We start from the raw sequence: 21,554 nt of genomic DNA on the forward strand, positions 1-21,554 counted from the left end.
GTACAACGTAGAAAGTAAATCAAAGTATACTCTATAGAATAGAATAGATTTTTATTCAAGTAGACTTTTACAAGTGCTTTTTGAATCCTCAATTATTTACCACTGGTTCGGAATGCCGTTCCTACCGAGAAGAACCAGCAAGAAACTCGGCGGTTGCTCTTTTCAACTGTTCAATCACACTTTTTGAATACATAAAATCAAAAATTGCGAAACAAGCAGGATTCAAACCTGCGTCTCCCTGGGTATCGTGCCATTATAATTGAGAAATTATTAAGAAATTTCCTTGAAGTTTATAAAATAAAAATAATAATAATATAAATAAGTTAAAAATTATAAAATATGCAATAATCTGAATATTGGAGAATACGCGGGAAACACTACGTGTGTGGAAAATACTAAATACGTATAAAGAAAAGTTGAGAGCGCCACCTATCCATTCTTTTTCCAACCACTACGCAAACACGCGAAAAAGGAAAATTTTATCAAGTGGTTCTCATACCTTTCTTTTCCTTTCTAATACAGAGCTCAATCAGTAGATGGCAGTATATTTTCAAACAAGGGTTGATGGTTTGAATCTCGGGCGTTTTTCTTAACTTAGGTTTTTCTAAAATTATATTAATTTTGTACGCCTTTTCCAGGGAACGAAAGTGTTATCGTGAGGAAGCTTTGATAGCCTAGTGGTCAGGATGTCCACCTCCTAATCGCACGTTGGTGGGCACGCACCTCGGAGTTATGTGCGTTTTAAGTAATTAAATATCACTTTCTTTAACGGTCAAGGAAAACATTGTGAGGAAATCTACATGCCTGAGAGTTACTGTTCTCCATAATGTTCTCAAAGGTGTGTGAAGTCTGCCAATCCGCACTTGGCCAGCGTGGCAGACAATGGCCAAAATCCTTCTTACTTTAGATCCTGACCTGTGCTCTATATAGTGAGCCAGCGATTGGTTGATCATGATGAATCAAGAGGGTAGGAATTTTCATTTTTTTTAAATAACATTTATGGAATGTTCGTCATTATGCCTCTTTGCAAATGAAAATCTACTGTAGATGCCTACTTACTTTACCTATATACTATTTTTTTTCACAAAAAGTTTTCCCGAAACTGCCTTTTCTGAGTAGTAGGTAAGTACATCTATTTACCACCCAACCGCCACTGGTACTGTGTGATGTTTGTATGCTGTATGATAAGAGGATTGCAAACCTTTACCTACATTATGCGACAGACTTTTACGAGTATTTCCCTTTTATAAGTATTATGTCATTACTGCATGTTTTCCTGTTCTAAATAGGTGATTATGTTTAACAAGGTTTTGCTGGCGACTTTATCCGCGTGATATAATTTATAGTTGGCCTATAACTATCTCGGCGATAAAGCAGATATCTATTGGTGAAATAATGCTCCGAATCAGATCATTAATTTCGGAGATTATGCATCTAAACGCACAGTTTACTTCTTTATAACATTAGTGTAGAATGTAGATTAGAAATAACTAGCTGATGCCGGCGACTTCGTTCGCGTGGATGTAAGTTTTTTAAAAATCCCGTGGGAACTTTATGATTTTCCGGGATAAAAAGTAGCCTATGTGCTAATCCAGGGTATAGTCTATCACCATTCTAAATTTTAGGCAAATCCGTCCAGTAGTTTTTGCGTGAAGGAGTAACAAACATACACACACACATACACACTTACCTACATACACACAAACTTTCGCCTTTATAATATTAGTGTAAAGTGTGATTAGTGTGAATAATATTACTCAGTATAAACGTTGGTTTATTTGAAAATAGATACTTAGCTACTTAGCTAAAGAGCTACCAATGAAATAGAATTTATTTAGCAATTTTCTTATTTATAAAAATACATTATTTTATCCTTTTCAAACTTTTAGAAATAGTTATCTCCAAGATACATAGATGGTACTCAGTACGAAAACACACAGTCATAAGTTAGTTTTAATCAGTTGACGGGCATCCACGTAATCATTGAACAACTCGGCTATCGAACCTCATCCATAAGAGCATGATCAAAACAGCTAAGCTACAACTAATGCTATTCGTCAGATATAATGTTGTTTGATAACAACTATTACATGGCTAGGGGTAGGGTGTGCAAGGATTTAAATTTTTTAGGACTTTGCGGTCCCTTTTCTGACCTTGCACCATGATGATCTTGAGCGACTTGCTGAAAACGGCACGCATAATACCGTGTTTTATAGAAAAATATATGAGAGACCTTAATGCAGTGTATGTGTTTAAGTTGAAGCTTTGACACCTACTTTTCTCGCTTAGGAGTTGAATTTTCAAAAATCTTATCTACGTCTTAATAGCTATCTGCATACTAAACAGTCCGATCCGTCTAGTAGTTTCAACTGTAATGAGCTTTTCTTTTTATATAATTGGACAAATTAATCCTGTTTCCTACAAATGAAATATTTGGTTGCCCTATTCTTGGGGCTTACAATCTTTGGGGTCGGGGAGTTTTCTTCTTATAAAAACAACAAACGGGCGATAAATTTTCACGAAAATTATTTATGACCCTTGACTTCATGAAAATTATCCATTTTTCTCACAAATTTAGATTTATGGTTATCATAAAATATATTTAGATATACAAGGAAATAAACGAAAAATAATACGACAGTAAATAATTTTGAAATAGATAGATAGGTACAAATATTTCAGTATACTAACAAAATGAACGCCAACTAACTCTAACAAAAGGAGATTGGCTTGTATATCAAAACGACCCATAAGCTGTGCCAGAACATGAACAGTAAGAGCCGAATGCAATGGATTTTAAGATACGGCCGCATCGGGCGAATCAAAGAAATGCTGACAATTCAGCTAGGTCGACGCTAACGTGACGTCTACTCTCACACTTTCATGACATGGCTTGCTGTTGAAATAATATATCTGCACGCAGTACACAAAATACGCGTCTTTCGGCTCTTGCGCCGCACGCCAATTGCCATCTTGCGGCCAGACCGCTTATAATATTAAACTTAGTTTGATAGAATAACTTTTCTCTAGCCTGGATCCGAAGGTTCTTCCTTATCTATAAAATCCTCGCCGAACAAAGAAATCAATCTTACCTACCTTCGAACAAAAGTGCACATAAAGTTTTCAAAACGCCTACAATGTTTCCTGTCGCGACACCCAGCACTCGGTCAGTAGGCACGGCAGAATTATAACCCGGCTCGTATTCGGGGACCTCGCGTATCACTGATTTATTGTTTGGGGGTTCTTAAAGGAGCGGTCAGACAAAAGTCGTGTCAAACGCGACTTCTAGAAGTTGAAAAACTTTACGACGGAAGTTCACACTGCGTAGTGCGCTTAGGTGGCACGCTGTAGCAGTCCCACATACCTAATTGCCACGCACGGCAGTGAGACTTACTTTGTAAGCATTATATCTACCAAAAGCAGCAGGCAGATCTGAGGCATGCTACGCCACCAATCGTTTTGTTACGCTCAAAGGAGCCTCAGTCTAAACTCTAAACTGTGTCTTGAAGATCGAGTGAAGATAGAGAGAACAATATTATGTTTATAATAAATTCCTGGTCTGTGAATAGATTACACTATGGTAAGGAAGCTCAGAGGATTTGAACTTGAACCATGATATCAGATAAACGAGATTTTGACAGAAAATCTTTCTGAAAAGTTTCGTATAGGCGCCCAAAAAAAGAGACAGTAAAAAAACTGATGTTTAGCGCAAATGATTTTCATTTCAACGTGTTATGTGGCGGTTGAAGTTTAAGGTCATAATGGTCATCTACAAGTCATCTACACTATCACTTATCCATGATGATGATGATTACACCATGATTATCACGTGGTCCAAATATTGTGAGCACCCTTGCCGTTTTCTAAGTATGCTAGATACTGGCATGCTGTATCTTCGTCGCGGGTCGCTACCGTCGCGCCTGGTGTCTGTCGAGGCCTTTATTGTTTGGGGGTTATTTATCAAATACGCGTTCGTGTAGGGCGACGACCGCGCCGGCGTTTTTAATATATATTTTCTTGCGAGTTTTTGTAACGTCAGCGGATAACGAGCGGTCGGATAGGAGTATTTGTGCTTCTTTTAACAAAATCTGTTGACGCCGTTTAGCACACGCTCGCAAATGGTTTTCTTTTCGCCATTACGCCTATATCATGTGGCTGTCGTTGGGTTCACAGTGTTTGCTTATTTCACATTTCTTTAGTCCAGTAAGCCTTGTTTATTGAAAGCTAGATGATGCCCACGACTGCGTCTGTATAAGTTTCAGTTTTTTTAAATCCTGTGGAACCTCTTTGATTTTTCTGAATTAAAAGTAGGTACCTGCTTATCCTACTTATGTCTGGGAAGCAAGCTATTGCTGAATCAAAAGGATGATGCCCACAACTTCTTCAATGTTGATTTAGGGTTTTGAATATCTCGTGAAAAGTCTTTGATTTTTCGAAACATAAAGTAGCCTATGTCCTTCTCAGGGATGCTAGTTATCTTTATGGCCGTTAGAATGGACAAAGTTGCGGGCATCAACTTGATGAACTTGAGCAAGATTATCTAATTAGTACCTGTACAACAATAGCTTGCATCTCGGAAACGGATATACTTAGCCTACTCTAATTCCGTGGGAACTTTTTGATTTCCCAGGCTGGACCCGGAAAATCAAAGAGTTCCCACGGAATTTAAATCCACGTAACGAAGTCACAAGCTTAATCTAGTAGATTCTTACTAACGAAAATCAAAATTTATTGGCTCCTGGATAGGCAAAATACAAAAATAATCAAGTTCTTATTTATTTTAATCACGTCAAGACCGTCAAGACACGATTGTTCGTCTTTTATTGCAGGCTTTTAATGCCAATTTTAGGAAATTGGCAGCGCAGTGCGTGCTACCTTGATATAATAAAACATCAACATTAGCATTTCTTATAACAGCAATCTTTTCAGGATTAAGGCAACCTTTTTGTATTTGACCAGGATTTTGTAAATAAATGAATACCAATAAATTGGCTGACCCGTGAGATATGGTAGGATTAAACTCGTCAAAACGTTTTTTGTGATGTTGGAATCTTGGAATACATTGTAAGTTGAAATTATTTATATTTTTTATTTATTTATTTTATTATTATAAAGAGGTACGGTTTGTAAGTTTTGAGTAGGGGTAATCTCCAGAACGAATGATTTGATTTTGATTTTTTTTTCACTGATAGCGTACTGTACTTTTATTAGGTAATATGCCTATTTACATTGATTTGGAAAGTGCCACCCCTACACCTATTTCAGTGGCTGCGTCTTTGAAAGCTAGATGACAATAATTTCTAACTAAGAACTTTTGAAAATTATACCTGAGTGAAGCTGGGGTCAGGTTAGAGGTCTCTAATAAATTCATAATTTTTATTACATTGCATTGTTCTTAAAGACATTGAAATGGCGTGACGATCTTTTGTTGAATATCATACCCTCTGGCTTAAATTATGGAAAACGGTCTACTCAACCCTTATAACTAACCATAATATAGGTAGGTACTTATTAATATTATAAATACAAAAGTGTGTCTATCTGCCTGTATACTATGTTTTCATGGCCCATCCGTTTAACCGATTTTGACGTAATTTAGCACAAAAATAACTTAGATCCTGAAGACGGACATCAAAGAGTTTCCATTGGATTTTTAAAAATCCTAGGATATCACTAGATTTAGACCTGTAAATTCAGCTTAGTTTAGATATAAGTTACAAATTCCTATTGAAGTACAAAAACTTCGAGGTAAGTAGGTATATTTTACCAGATCTTCCTTATCATTCTAACTTTCCCGACGAAGACGTCTCAAATGCAACCCCAGCCCAGAACGTCTTACTTTATTTTATAGAGCACATTTTAAACCAAGTTTATTAAAAGTTAAATTACGTTAAAAAGCTCCTCCAGCCCGAGTCATAATCCCGATGCAATTTACTCTTCAAAAGACCACCTCGGAAAAATGTTGGATTAATCCCTTTCTTAAAAATCTCATTACAAAAAATGCAGTTGAAATGGCGAGCTGTGAGTTCGTGCACCAAGTTGAACAGATAACAGGCAGAATCTCGAATTCAACACCACAAACATGGCGTATAAAGATTTTTCAATCGACTCAGTGACTTATTCGCACGTGAACGGACTTAATTCGATGGCAAAATTATGCAAGAATGTACCTACAAATAAAAAAACAATTCGCTCGTACAGGTTTATGGTATATTTTGGGCACTGTCCAATCGAGATTGCTTTTCGGCTACAGTAATGTTTATTTGCACTTATCCAAGCTAATTACATAGAACATGCGTTATTAATATAGGAATTAATAAGATGTATATAGGAGATTAGAGGATGCCTGCGACTTTGTCCGCGTTGATTTAGGTTCTTAAAGACCCCGTGGGAACTGTTTGATTTTCCGGGATAAAAGTAGTCTATATCCCTCCCCGGGATATAAGCTAACCTTGTACCTTTCATCAGAATCGGTTAAACTGTTGGGCCGTGAAAAGGTAGCAGACAGACAGACAGACAGACAGACAGACAGAGACACTTTCGCATTTATAATATTAGTACCAAAGTACCTATGGATAAGTAAGTTGTGCAAAATATAACCGATAATTATAATAGATGACCGGTGATAGCTCCTATTCGAGAGGTCGGAGGTTCGATCCCGGGCACGCACCTCTTAGTCTTTCGGAGTCTTTAAAGCAATTAATTAATATCTTTGCTATAACGGTAAAGGAAAATATCGTGAGAAAAAATGTATGCCTGAGGGTTCTAAGTACATAATGTAATGGCCAGCGTAGCGGACTATGGCCAGCGTAGCAGACTATGGCCTAAATTGTGAGAGGAGGTCCAGCTCATTGGTGGACCGACGATGTGTTGATCATCATGATAATGATCATGATAATAATTATATTTGGTATTTAGAGGAAAACACTAGGTAGGTAATTCCTAAATGATCTTGGAGACAAAGAATTTTGAGGTATTTTGAGCTAATTTCCCATCTCACTTACCAAATTCAATTAAAATTGTCTCCCGTAATCGTAATTGCTTGATTAATGTTGTGGCACCCGAGTCCCACTAATCACTGCCCTCATTTCACTTAATGATTCTGTTACTGATAAATCGTATGATAATGCGCCTGAGTTTCAGTTTCACCAAAACCGGTAGCTGATAAATGTCGGCGGCAGTAAAAAAAGAGATATCTGAGGGCGTAATATGTTTGATTTTTAAGGACTAAATTGCAAGGGAAAATTTCCGACGAAGTTTAAAGGTAAAATCACACTAAAGACTTAAAATTGTAAACTTTCATCATCATCATCATTAGCAACTGATGGGCGTTTGCTGCTGCACATAGGTTTCTCTGAATTTGAATTTGAAAACTTATTGGGGGTCTTCCAGCGCTGCACTTTCCATCATCATTCTACCAGCTGGGGACCCCGAGCTTTAAGTCATGTGTTATTTTTGTTACACTGTGTTGTGAGAGAAAAAGACAGCATTTCCTGCCTGTGTGATTAATTTGTCTCTAATTTTATAACCAACAACCGAATTTAACATGTCAAACATTTTATGTTATAAAATTAGTTTGTTTGAGACATACCTATAATACATGCGTAATGCGTATGCATCGCACATTTATTTTCGTCTTCATACGAAAACCACTGCATCTTTTATATTATATTAATTATGCTTAAAATATGATAGCAAAAAAATTTAGCGACCTTCATTTTTCAGATGTGGTATTGATTTTGATCATATAAAATATGTCACCCGGACCATAATCAAATCGTAACATCGGCTATAATATTATATTCATACATAGACCGCTAAAATTATAACCCTTCCTTTTTGCTTCGCCATAGTGATAGTAAAAATCGTAAGGGGCAAAAGGTAGGTATAGCAACTTTTTCTCATAGTACGTGTCGATAGTGTGTTTCAGTAATAGTAGCCTAATTGAATATAAAGCGGCCTCTGCTACAATTTCTCTTATCGGCCACCGGAGTGCACCGAGTATGTTATTTATGATGTCGGTGGTTTACTTTCTGTGCATTTTTTGATCAGAGCAGGTGGAATTTTATAATTGGGTAATTTTGTAAACGTGGGCAAAACCGATTGCACTTGGAAAGAAGTTTGTTATAAGCAGCTATAATTCGTTTTATGTCTAAACTCTTCTTTTCTCTCTAAAATCACAACTGTTTTGTTTAATGGCTTACTAGCTTTGTTCCTCGTCTTTGTCTGCGTTGCAAAGCTGCATTTTAGGTTCTAGCCGTATATTAAATTCGATTACAGGCGCACCTTGTTTCTATAAATGTCGGACCTCAGTCGGACAAACATTTTTCAAACTTTTAACACTTTATTTATAAACTGCTCTACAATCTCTATTTATGTTAATGTCAAAAACTTTGACTCGCCACTCGCCGATATCTAAAATTGTCAACAACATTACCCCAGACACTTATTGCGTCCTCGTTTTCGTATAATAGAAACGAGTAAAACCATTAGGGCATACTCGTAGTAACCTAATATCCACAATAGAGCCTGGTACATTACATATTACTTATAAAATACATTAAGTACATAAAAATATTCTTAAGGTTGCCTGTTAGAGATCACTAGTTAGCGATAAGGCCGCCTTTTGTATTCTCCTTCTGTCTGTGTTTTTTTTTTTGTTCTTTTACTGTAATCCTTCTTGTGGTGGTACAAATAAAGAGTATAATATTAATAAACGATCAGGACAGGGGACAGAACAGACAATTAGTCTTCCTATATCCATTGAGAATTTTCTTTATAATATGTAGATCGAAAAAAGTTAGGTAGGTGTGTACCTAACACACACCACAATTCGTCAAGTTCGAATTACGAATAACTTTTCCACGCTAGCGGATAAAATAAAGTTTTTTTGGACACAGAAAATAATAGTTTAAACTTAGTTTAGATTTCTGGTTCTTACAAGTTAATGGAAAATCCTTGTCATTATCATTAATGGATGTGTACTGCAGATAAACAAAGTCCATTAATGTTGATTGTACCTTTCTCTGAATACTTTCACTTTTTTGCAATTTACTAGTCATTTCATAAACACACACACACAAAGAATTTCATAAATGTGTTAATAAAAGAATTAATTTATTGTTATTTATAAATTAAAAACTGTTGATTATTCAATTCTCCTGGGAAATCTTTAATTTTCCCAAATGAAAATTACCCTACATCTGCCTACCCCCCTAATCTTCAGGATGCAAGGTTTCTCCACATCTTCATCAAATCTCTTTATCAACCTCTGAGATTTATTATAACTGGTCACGCAAACCCTTCAGGATTTATAATTACCTATCAATACAACAAGTTAATTTTTTGAAGCAGTTGAAGATAGGTTTTATTACCTTTCATGCTAAAATGAACGGATGTCTTATCGCTCAGAAGTAGGTACAAGAGAAATAACGATGTCGTAAAGTTACTTTTTAATTTATCATTGAGTGACACCTAGTGAATTATTTTGTACTTCGCACGCGATTACTGACGTCTCTTTTGACTTGATACCAAAAAGAATAATATCCTTATTAAGGCTCCAGTACACAGTACAGTTCAGTTGAAAACTTTCAGTAGAAAGATAACCTTATGATAGACCTCGGACTCCTATACGGAGAGTCTGGGGTTCGGTCCCGGGCACGCACCTCTAACTTTTCATAGACATGCTTTAGCTGTGAAAGAAAACATCTTGAGGAAACCTGCATTTTTTTAAATGTAGGTATAATTAGTGAGCAAATGAGCAGGCGAGTCACTTGATGTTAAGTGATTACCGCCGCCCTTGAACATTTGCAGCACGAGAAGAACCGCCATTGCGTGGCCAGCTTTTCAGAAATTTGTTGATCCGCCCCCTACATAACCCCACGTTAAAATCCACAGTTCCACAGTTTGCATGTGCGTGGAAAAAAGATCTGGCACAGTGAAACTCTTATCTGGGATAAAAAGTAGATTACGTTTTAATCCAAATTATAAGCTATATCCCTTCCATAGCGATATTGGTTCAGAAATTGTGACTTGAAGGAATAACAATCATCCAAACTATTACATTTACATTAATAATATTCTTAGGATCTACTTTGAAAAATAAAGATTTTTATTGTGCACGTGGTAAATGTATAAACACTTTTACAACTTTTCAACTCATATAAATTGACAAGAGACCGCATTAATCCAGATATTGTGTCGAGGCGATTGCTGAAACACATTATTTGGAATAAAAAATGGAGGCGTTCTGTTCGGAAAAAAAGCTGGACGTATTTTTAGAGGCTACCTTTTACGAGACACTGAAATTGAACCTCTCGTAACATGGTTATGTCGAACGATAAGATTAACTTTTTCTTTATTTTTAACCCCCGACCCAAAAAGAGGGGTGTTATAAGTTTGACGTGTGTATCTGTGTATCTGTCTGTGGCATCGTAGCTCCTAAACTAATGAACCGATTTTAATTTAGTTTCTTTTTTTTGAAAGGTGGCTTGATCGAGAGTGTTCTTAGCTATCATCTAAGAAAATCGGTTCAGCCGTTTGAAAGTTATCAGCTTTTTTCTAGTTACTGTAACCTTCACTTGTCGGGGGTGTTATAAATTTTTAATTTACACTTGTTTACAGTGTGTGATCACGCCATCACATACAATAAGTCTGTGATAATGTGTTATAGAAATAGAAAGATTCAAATTCCACCGAGTCCGGACATTCCGAACCAGTGGTTTTTTTTAGAAACCACTGCCACTGGTTCGGAATGCCCTTCCTACCAAGAAGAACCGCCAAGAAACTTAACTATTGTTAACTGACTATAATAATATTACGTGTCTCTTCATCACTAAAAAGTAGCTTTTTGTAATACCAATTTTTTTGCGTTTATTTTTTTTTTTTAGTTATTTTTCAATAGTTATTGACATAACTGTATTGGCATAAGAGTTTTATTTTTCAGTAATTCTACCGAATTTTTTCATTTATTTTTGAATAAGATACTTATTTTTTGTAGAAAAACGGAGTCTAACTTCAGCATGTTAGCTATCTCTGGCTTATCTGTGAAAGTAAACTTTCCTTTCGTGCCATGGGCGATAATCGTTAGGTCTTTTATTAATGTTATCTAAACTCCTACTTGTTTAATCACTGCGAAGAGCTAAAATAAATACCTACCTACTTTACTTTATTTAAAGGTAGTTTATAATATTCTTATCCATTTCGGAACGGCATTCCGAACCAGTGGTAAATTATTTGACGATTCAAATGCACTTGTAAAAGTTTATTTGAATAAAAATCTATTTTATTCTATTCTATTCTATATAATATTTTCTTGTTACCTAAACCTGTTGCGAAAAAATTGTTTAGTAGCTACACGAAACCTTCAAACGAAAACACTAGATTAGAGAATGAAACATGACCGATTTTTAGATTTATATGAAAAACAGCCAAGTAAAAGAGCAATAAAAACAAAATAACCGTTCCGAATCTTCTTTTCAAACAAAATCCTTTGATTTACTGTGGACAATTCGTACGTTCTATTCCTTACTTTTCAAATAAAGGAAGTCGTAATACTGTGACGTCATCAAAACACATGTAATAGCGTCACAGTGTTTACCTACCAGATTTACGACTGGAGGGGTCAATGGACTTCATTCTAGATTAGGTGTCCTTTCATTCCATTCAATGGGATAGCGATATTTGCGCTAGCCGCTATGTACAGTAGGTCAAATATTTGTTTCTGCACTCAAACTCTATTTTTATAAGCCTAAAGATCAAAGTCAAATAAAAAATTCCATCGTACACTTAGGCCACCGTACGCAAGAAATCAGGATGTCCTAATGGCTTTACTCGTTTCTATTACAATCTGAAAATAGTCTAAGGAGGAATCTGCTTACTATTTGAGTTCAGTGACACAAAACTTAGATAGGTACTAAGTACATGTTTTTTATTAGGACTAGCGTCCACTACAAATCATCAACATTGTCAAAAGTTATGGATAAAGAAACTCACACTACTTGTGTATTTTAGTGTGAGTACATGAACCCTGAAAACATTACACTCCTTTTTTAGGGACTTAGTCGTGTAATAACTAAATAAATTTAAATATATGACTACGGAACCTTTCTAATGCTCGCTTAACGCACTTTAGCCATATTTTCATGAGCCACTTAACAATGTTTTGCCTCAACTGATAAAATAAATAGAGTAGCCATTATCAGATCTATAAACAAATACAGATAATGAGGGCCTTTAAATGTAAATTGTTAACCGTTACTATTGGTCTTGTTTCATGGAGATAAGCTCACAATTGATATTATTTAAACGGAATTAATAATGAATAAGATAACAAGATGAGTAAGTAGTTGGGGTAGTAATTGTAAAAGAAGAGTAAAACATCTAACCGAATTAAGCTTAGTAAAGTTTGATAATTTCAAAATCTCATGACAAATCTTGGATTTTCCGGGATAAAAAGTCTGTCTCTAGGAAGCAAACTATCTCTGTGCCTTTCATCAAAATCGCTACGGATAGACTGTATAAAGGTAAGAGACAAACAGACAGACAAACACAATTTGGCATTTAAATAATATTAGTATGGATTTTTTTTTGAGCGTTTGTATTTTGTAGCGATTATTTATTTTAATCAATAATTTTGTCAATATCTTTTCTCTTATCTGGTTTCATTAAGTTGTCATTAAAAAAAACGGGTTGCTCTGTCTTTTTCAAAATATGTCTCCATAGATTATAAATAAATTATTAAGGCCGCCTTTCCACTTGGGATGTGCTAGGCGTTCTGGAGCGTTGGCGCGAGTCCATAAATGGGATCGCTTCGTTTTCTTAGCTTAGCTTCGAGTCAGACCAGGCTACTGCCCTAACTATAAAACAAAAATCAGTACTTACCCATATTATAAATGCGAGTGTGTTTGCTTGTTGGTTTGTCCTTCAATCATGCCGCAACGGAGGAATGGATCAACGGAATTCTTTTCATGGCCATAGTTAAAGACGTGGACAGTGGCATAGGTTACTTTTTATCCAGAAAAATCTAACAGGAAAAATTTAATAGTTGGCACGTGATTTCGATAAACCGAAATCCACGCTAATAGGTAAAGTCGCTTGCATCAGCTAGTAGGGAAAAAATCGATTCCAATTTTAAAATATCTACTCGTATTTTCATTTCGACAAAATGGCTTAATACAACAAAGTTTTGCACAAATAAAATATCGGTGCAATGAGGGCATTGAGTAGGAAAATCTATAGATTGTACGCAGTACAGCTCTCGGTTCTCGATTTCAAATACAAACTTTTAATAAGAAAACTTGTAGAAATCAGATTATGAGCATTTCCTGTAACACTGGGTGCGCAATGGTCAAAGAATTTTCCGTATAAGTTATGTACCTGTGTTTCTTGAAACTATCAATGGATTCTTGCTGTTGTCGACATCATAATACAATTTTAATCGTCGTAGACCAGTAGCAAAACAAAGTTAAAAATCAACAAGATAAAAAATGTTATAAATGAGAAAGTGTTTTTGTCTGTATTTTGCCTTTTAGGCATTTTACGGCCCGGTCGCTTAACCGATTTTAATTTTGGTACATAGAAATAGATCTTTTGAAAACGGACGTAAGCTATTTTCAAATTTCATCCTTCAAAATCAAAGATTTCACAAGATTTTTTTTAAAAAAAAATTTCTGAGTGGGCGAAATAATGGCATCATCTACTAGTATACATAAAACAATTGTAATACAACTGGTTACCAAAATATGTATAAAATTTAATTCTACGTAATTTTTTATTTCCACCAAAGCCCTTACATCTTGAGTCACGGAATCGGGAATCAGCTTATTGTGCCTTGAATAATAAAAAGAGTGCGTTGGCCGGGAATCGAACCCGGATCAACTGCTTGGAAGGCAACTATGCTGACCATTACACCACCAACGCTGATGTTTGAGGAAGATACAAATAAGACCAGTTACTTTTTGATCAAACTTGACCCAAGAAGAAAATCATTTTCCAAATTAAATTAAATTCCGATTTCTTATTGCTATTACTATATGATACTAGCTTATGCCCGTGACTTCGTCTGGGTGCATTTAGATTTTAAAACTCCCGTGGGAATCCATTGATTTTCGAAATAAAAAGTAGCCTATATCTCTCTCCAGGTCTTTGAATCTATGCTTTGCAGCCATAGGTTTAGTAAGTAATCGGATAATATGGTTAGTAAGACCGTTTTCAAGGGTTCCGAACAGAAATTCGGCTTTTATAATAATTCATTAATGGTCTTAGATATTATGACCCCACATTCCTCTTTGATTTTGCGATAGATTCTAACGGAATCCTAAGAGGGTAACAAATCTTCAAGCATAAAGTGAGACGTTCAACGAGAAATCTTAGATTGAGATGCGATAATGTTGTCCGATGGGCTTTAGCTTGGCTGCCGAGCGAAGCTAACGTCACTCCATCATTCAAACGTCACTTCATATAAATTAACTACGCTCCATTTGTCCCATTATATGGAACGATTAACTGGACCTCCTCGCAGACTTAATGGAGATATTTTGTCGTAAAGAAATGAAGTACTTAGATAAAAGCCTCCTATTCATTATGGGTACATACTTTATTTTTATGACATGGATTGGATGGTTTCTAATGGACTTTCTATTTGTATTTGAAAATGTTTGTGGGTAATGGGTAATATTATAATTCTTAGCGACTTATTACCTAATACTTTCCGTTTTTATATTACTCAAATTAACAATATCGAAATAAACTCGTGCATGAAAATCGAAGTTGTTAAGGATTTTTTCTTTTGGTGATATCAATATCATCAGTGACATTGCCTATAACCTAATCGTGAATTCACTTGTACAGTAGGTAATAATCTATTCTACTTTTTTATTGAAAATATCACAATATAACTTAAAGCTCGCCTTATCTAATTACTGTAAAAAGAAGTGTCTGTATTTGCGCGCTGGATAGCCAGGTTCTAATTATACTACCCTAATTAATATAAATGTGATAGAGTGTCTCTTGCCTTAACACGGCCCATCCGTTCGACCGATTTTGTCATTTGGTAGGTACCTACAGAGATATTATCTTGCTGGACATAGGCTACTTTTATCCCCAAAAATCAAAGAGTTCCCATGGGATACTTAAAAAGCCTAAATCTACGCAGGCGAAGTTATGGGCATCGTCTAATACTCAACTCATATTTCGCTTTATACCCTTAAAACAACGCTAACAAACTTAATTCAATTATGAAACCTAAAATATCCAGATAAAAATAAAAAACTATCTATCCTTGACACGGATCAAGCGTAAAGATGGATAGGACAGCTTGTATCTCCTACATAAGGAAAACAACAGTCAATCATAAATTATTGTGTGTCATGATATGATTTTAACATTAATTGAAACTAGTCGTTTTATCTTTAAACTTATGTAAAAATCTATACGGGTATGTCCTTAGGCGCCATAGGTAGGTATGCGTGTAAAAATAACTGGTCTCACATAGATCGAGATAAGTGAAAGAAAAAAGAGTGGTAGGTATATTGGCCCGGCATGAAATACATTAAAGGCCGGCATTATGATACCCCACTTGGTATAGTTATCTTACTTTTAAAATTGAAAATACTTACTAATTATTTGTTCCTGAACAAGTTTTAATTAGGCACATAGACGGACGGACGGACAGACGGACGGACGGAAAGACAGACAGACAGACAGACAACAAAGTTATCCTATAAGGGTTCCGTTTTTCCGTTTAAGGGGAGGAATCCTAAAAAGATTCTACTAATGATGCACACTTCTGAATTGTCTCTGGTCAGGTCTTGTAGGAGGCTATGGCCGTGGCTACTTAGCACTCTACCGACAAAAGTCGTGCCGCCAAGCGATTTCGGGGAATTCCGGAACTATGCCGGCCGTCTAGAAACCGATAAGGGGTATGACTTTTAATAAACTGCTATACCCCCTTAGAAGTTAGCCCGCTGCCATTTAGACTAATCATCACTTACCTACCACCAGCTGAGATTGCAGTAAAGGAAACTTGGAATGGGAAAAAAATCTGAATAAAGTTAAACAAAATCTCAAAGGTCTTCACTAAATACAGTTGAATAGCATAATTTAACTCTTACTACCTAACTGTTTTGAATTATTTTTTGCACTAAGGTCTCACTGCGGGGGCACTACCTTATCAAGATCAAATACCAGTTTTCCGTCGTTTCTTATTGTATTTTACAATGTTTATATTGTGCGTGTTTTTACGGAATAAAAATCACATTTAACTTCAAATAAATCAGTTGAACATCGAACATGGTTACATTCAATTACAATTAATAAAAGAAGAACATGTGATAAACTCGTAATAAATACTTACTTTTAAATTAATGTAAAAGTAAACAAATGACACAATGAAACTGAATATAGTGAGGCCATTTAAACCATAAAAGTAAAATCCTATAAAGTAAATTGCACTTTATGTTGCGGAGGATAAAAAATCACCAATGATCAGAGAGTCCGAAGGCAATTTTGTGGAGATGATAGAAAAAGTTGCCTGATTATGGCAAGCTCAACCTGTCCGGTGCTTCGTGATGGGGTTCGCAATTTTCGAATTTTAGTTGGTATTGCCAAGTATTTTAGGCGGCTTTAAATGTAAAAGAAGCGCCCGAGAAACATTACGTCATAACATAATGTCTATTATTATAACACGACTGAAAGTTAAAAACTTTATAAAGTACTTTTTCTGGTACTTTTCCCGAAAAACGTGCACCTATGAACTCTATGTAACCTGTCACTTTGTTTAAGCCTAAAGGTTCGCTTACGAGGGCAATTTTTTAAGCAATTGTTGCTCGACAACACGTATGGATCAATCTGGAGCAATCATTTCGCATACATTACTGAAATTTTCAGGTATTGCTGAGTATTGCAGTAAATTGCTCCATAATTGACTAAATTGCCTAAAATTGAGCAATTTCAATTGCCCGTGTACCTTTAGACTCACTAGGTTTTGATAAATAATGCATCTAGACATAATTCTGTGTTCATTTTATTCATTGAATTACTTTCATTTAAAAAAAATATAAAATTGCCAACTCACCACGGTTTGGCTAAGAAGACTAAGACTAAGACTTTTAATTTGGCGGAATCCGCTTTTATTTCAACTTTCTGTCCCTTGGCCAGGTCTTGAGCATCCGATTTCCTGAATTTAAGGCTTTCAAGTTTGTGCGCACGACTTATCAAGCATCTCCTCAAAATTTCCTATGGGCTCTCGGCCAAAACAAGTTTTTGATTGCTATCATTGTTACTCTTCGTTTAATGTAATCAATCTTGGCACGCATCACAGTTCACACCTTCACGGTTGTTGGCTTATTACATGATTTAAACGTATGAGACGCGTTCCTTGTGGCGTGCAGACAGTAAAATGTCTACAGGTACCTACAGCTTTTTTTTCTTGTAGATACCACCACTATGGATTGCTGGATTGTCTAGTATGATTAAGAAAGTGTCTCGTTATCTCACGACACAGTTTAAAATTCCTGATAGGTTTGACGCATATTTTCTAATAGGTACATTCTAATATAATAAGTAAGTAACTACGATAGTGCATTTGCCTGGCTGTATGTTGTCTGTTACCGTCCAAGGGTTCTACCACGGAATCGATCACGATGAAATTTAAACAGAGATAGCTTGTATCTTGGAGACAGGATCTTTTTAGTTTTTATTCCGAAAAAATTTCCACGGAGTTACAAAACCTAAGTCCACGAGGTGAAGTCGCAAAATAAAAATAGTTTTCTATAACCTGAAATTACAAAGGTACATTAAGAAAGAAAACATTGCAAAGAAAATTCTAGGATTAAGCCTTAAGTCTACACAGAAATAGTGCTTCTTACTTACTCCGCTTCATCTTTACTATGTTTCTGCATGAATATATAGTATACTAGCTGATACCCGCGACTTCGTTCGCGTGGATGTAGGTTTTTTAAAATTCCCGTGGGAACTCTTTGATTTTCCGGGATAAAAAGTAGCCTATGTGCTAATCCAGGGTATAATCTATCTCCATTCTAAATTTCAGCCCAATCCGTCCAGTAGTTTTTGAGTGAAGGAGTAACAAACATACACACACACATACAAACTTTCTCCTTTATAATATTAGTGTGATAGTGTGATACGCAGAATATCATTCAATTTATTTTTTAGTAGTATATTTTCATAACACACATGAAAACAATAAAAGTCATAAAGCACACAAGAAACAAAATCAATTTGCATCCCACACGCGCCAAAACAGCTGTTCTAATAAAGAAACTGATCGATTTTGCACGCGCATCAAGCCGATTACTCGTTTTTAAGCCGCATAAATTCCGCAAGATGATTGATTGATTGTATCCATATGCAACTTATATACATCTCGAGTGAATTATGCAAATGGTTAAGGCAGATTACAACCTACAAGTGATTATATACAGTACTTATACCACCGTCATACTCATTATAGATGACCTGAAAAGAACCGCACTTTGAATGCATAGGATGCTGCTGACTTCACTAGGTAGGTAGGTACTTCAATAGACCTGCTAGAAGGCTTACTACTTAGCCGTGGGTCTAAGGCTCCGGCTACACGCTCCGCCTTAACTAAAAGCTTATCTGCTTAAGCCAGTTTGCGCAGTTAGGTGCGTGCGTGAGGACAGCAAGACAAGACGGTGTCTCACGCAGTCCCAAAAGCGCTAAAGATTGGACTGCGCAGCTCTCGGGCTTCCCTGTGCTGAACTGCGCGTGTAGCCGGAGCGTTGCGGTTTTAACGGAGGTGTGCAAGCACCCTAAATGCCCACTATACCGGTCATACTCCTTTCGCCGACACTAAATTGAGATTTTAAGCCCTAAATATTCCCAGACGGGTCCGATAACTATATGGATAAATAAAATAATTTGTTTAACAGAAGTTATGAGTTTCGTGAGTATTATTATCGTAAACTTATAAATTTAAAGAGGATGTTGATACAATTATCAGTATACACTAAAAATACATAAAAAAATAATTATAAATTCATTTGGCACAGCTGTGGGACGTATTTTATTTAGGAAAACCGCCACTTTTGAAGCACGCTCGTATGTGTCAAAATCGCGCGCCAAGATCTGTAAAACATAGTTGGTACTTACTTGGTGTTGCTACGCGTATAATATGTCACACATCGATGTATGTCACACATACAAGCGGACGACTTTGTCTTCACTTTTTGAAATACACTTCTTTGAGGTTTTCCTATTGACTGAACCTTACTTGCGTAAAACCCTATGAATCTTACCATCACCATCAACATCATCATCAACTCATCGCTGAGCACGAGTGTCCTCTCAGAATAAGAAGGGTTATGGCCATTGCCCGCCACGCTGGCCAAGTATTGGCAGACTTCACACACCTTTGAGACATTATGAAGAACTTTCAAGCATGCAGGTTTCCTCACGATGTTTTCTATCACCGTTAAAACATACCTAGTCTACCTATGATATTTCAATTTTTTTAAACGCTCATAACTCCAAAAAGTTAGATGTGCTTGCCCGGAATCGAACCCCAATTCCTCCGAATAGAAAGTTGACGTTTTATACACTGATTTTTACCTAAGTTTTACAGTACAAATTACTATGCATATCCACGTATTGACCACTAAACATTCAGGAATAAAAATTATCCTATCCTCTCTAATACAAATAAATTAGCGTTGCATCTGATATAAACAAGACATAAATCTCTCTCTACGGGGAAAAAGAAGAGAATCGAGCCCTCCTAATAATTCTCTTTCATACCAACTTTAACAAATTACCTACCAAAATAATCTACATGACTGAGATACAATAAAATTAATTTTCTAACGGAGTTTATAAAGTTAAATTCGACGAACTCTCTGGTGTAGTAGTGAGCGCGCTGTGGTCATATGGAGGTACCGGGTTCAATTCCCGGCAGAGGCAATCTGGAAATCTATAATTTCTAAATTGTCTCTGGTGTGGTCTGGTTTGGTGGGAGGCTTCGGCCGTAGGTAGTTACCATCTTACACGCAAAATCTGTCCTGCCAACGATTTATCTATACACCGAGGAAAAATTTCTTTTTCTATTAACCTGCTTATGCCGATTTAGTCAACTGTATTCAATAAAGGAAATATCTTTTACACGGAACCCTGCAAGTGAACTGAAAAAGAAAATTGAAGTCAGCAGTCACAAACTAAGAAGATACTTGTCTCCGCACTGAATTGAATTTTCTTTAAAATAAAGTTCCCGGAAAAATAAAATATTTGCTTTCCTTGAACATTTATCTTCTGGAAAGATGCTGGAAAAATTACTCAATCTTAAGAAACAAGGGCTTGTTTAGACACAAGGAACCCATGTGATTTATGGGAACTATGCTGAAAAAAATATCAATAACACAGGTTAAAATTTTACCTAAGTCGCTAATTGAATGGGTTAGTGTTACTTCCTTAGTTAAATTATTTTACTTCCGTCACGAACAAGTGAAGTGTCCATGTTGTTCTAACTAATAGTATAAAATTGTTCCAATCTGTTGACTACTGAATACCGACGTAGGTAGGTCAGATCAGATACCAACAGTCCTGTATAAAATCTGTTATCACGAAGAATGTAGACTAAAATAATAAACACAATCTTTTGAACACTAGGCCGCAAAATCAGGTAACAATAATCATATTTATACTTTAATATTAAATATTACTTTCTATTTCTCCTTACACTATTTGTTATTTATTTTGGTTTTGTTATAGCTCTAAAAATATATGGAATATATCTTTAATCTTAATGTACGAGTATGTCGACAATCCAAATCAAGAGCTGCAACTATGGTCAAATTATTGCCTATTCATAAAATAATGGGTTCTATTATAAAAGGGAATGGCTTATTTATGGTACCCCATTAATTATTTTGTTTACTGTTTTTCACAAAACAACCATATTGAGGATACATCGTGCACCCCCTTCTCCAGTACCACTACAAGTAGATAAATGTTGCATCGCGTGTAAACATACCATAAATCTTGACTTCGTCGCTTTGTGCAGGAAAAAAGCGAATGGAGGCCCTATTAAGATAACTCCCTTCCTGCAGCTTCAACAAATTGCGAAAGTTATGGTGTAGCCACATTGCTATATCATTCTTATAGCGGAAGTGTATGGGGATGTTTACATTTACATGATTCTGCTTCAGGTAGACTAGGAATATATTTGAAACCCTTTAGGTACTTTTTTCTTTTGTTTACTCTTTTAATTACTTTTATTAAATTTCGTCTTTTTATCCGGGTCAATTTTCGCATTGGCTTAACCGATTTTGACTAGGCATTCACAAGACGATGCCAGAAGTTAACTGCGGTACTTTTATTCCGGCAAAACAAAGACCTCCCACGGAATTACTCGTATTTAACACGGACGCAGTCTGGCTTTGGTTTTATCGCTTGTTATTTAGCAAAGTTAAATAATAAGAACATATTATTACCTAGGCTGGCGTACATGGGCAGAGATTGGTTTGTATTAGGTTATAAACTCTGGTATAGGTATGATTTTATTTTGCTCAAGCCCCAGA

General features: G+C 35.9%; 1 protein-coding gene and 1 non-coding gene across 2 annotated transcripts in view; one reads left to right on the forward strand and one right to left on the reverse strand.

Annotated features, from left to right (window-relative positions):
* Nucleotides 1-21,554, forward strand: part of LOC123870005 (monocarboxylate transporter 10-like) — a 156,961-nt gene that overhangs the window by 70,960 nt on the left and 64,447 nt on the right. The window lies entirely within an intron of this gene.
* Nucleotides 13,849-13,920, reverse strand: Trnag-ucc. Its single transcript has one exon. It is a non-coding gene; the product is annotated as a tRNA-Gly (tRNA).

The sequence above is a fragment of the Maniola jurtina genome, chromosome 12, assembly GCF_905333055.1.
Source record: "Maniola jurtina chromosome 12, ilManJurt1.1, whole genome shotgun sequence".
Taxonomy (NCBI): domain Eukaryota; kingdom Metazoa; phylum Arthropoda; class Insecta; order Lepidoptera; family Nymphalidae; genus Maniola; species Maniola jurtina.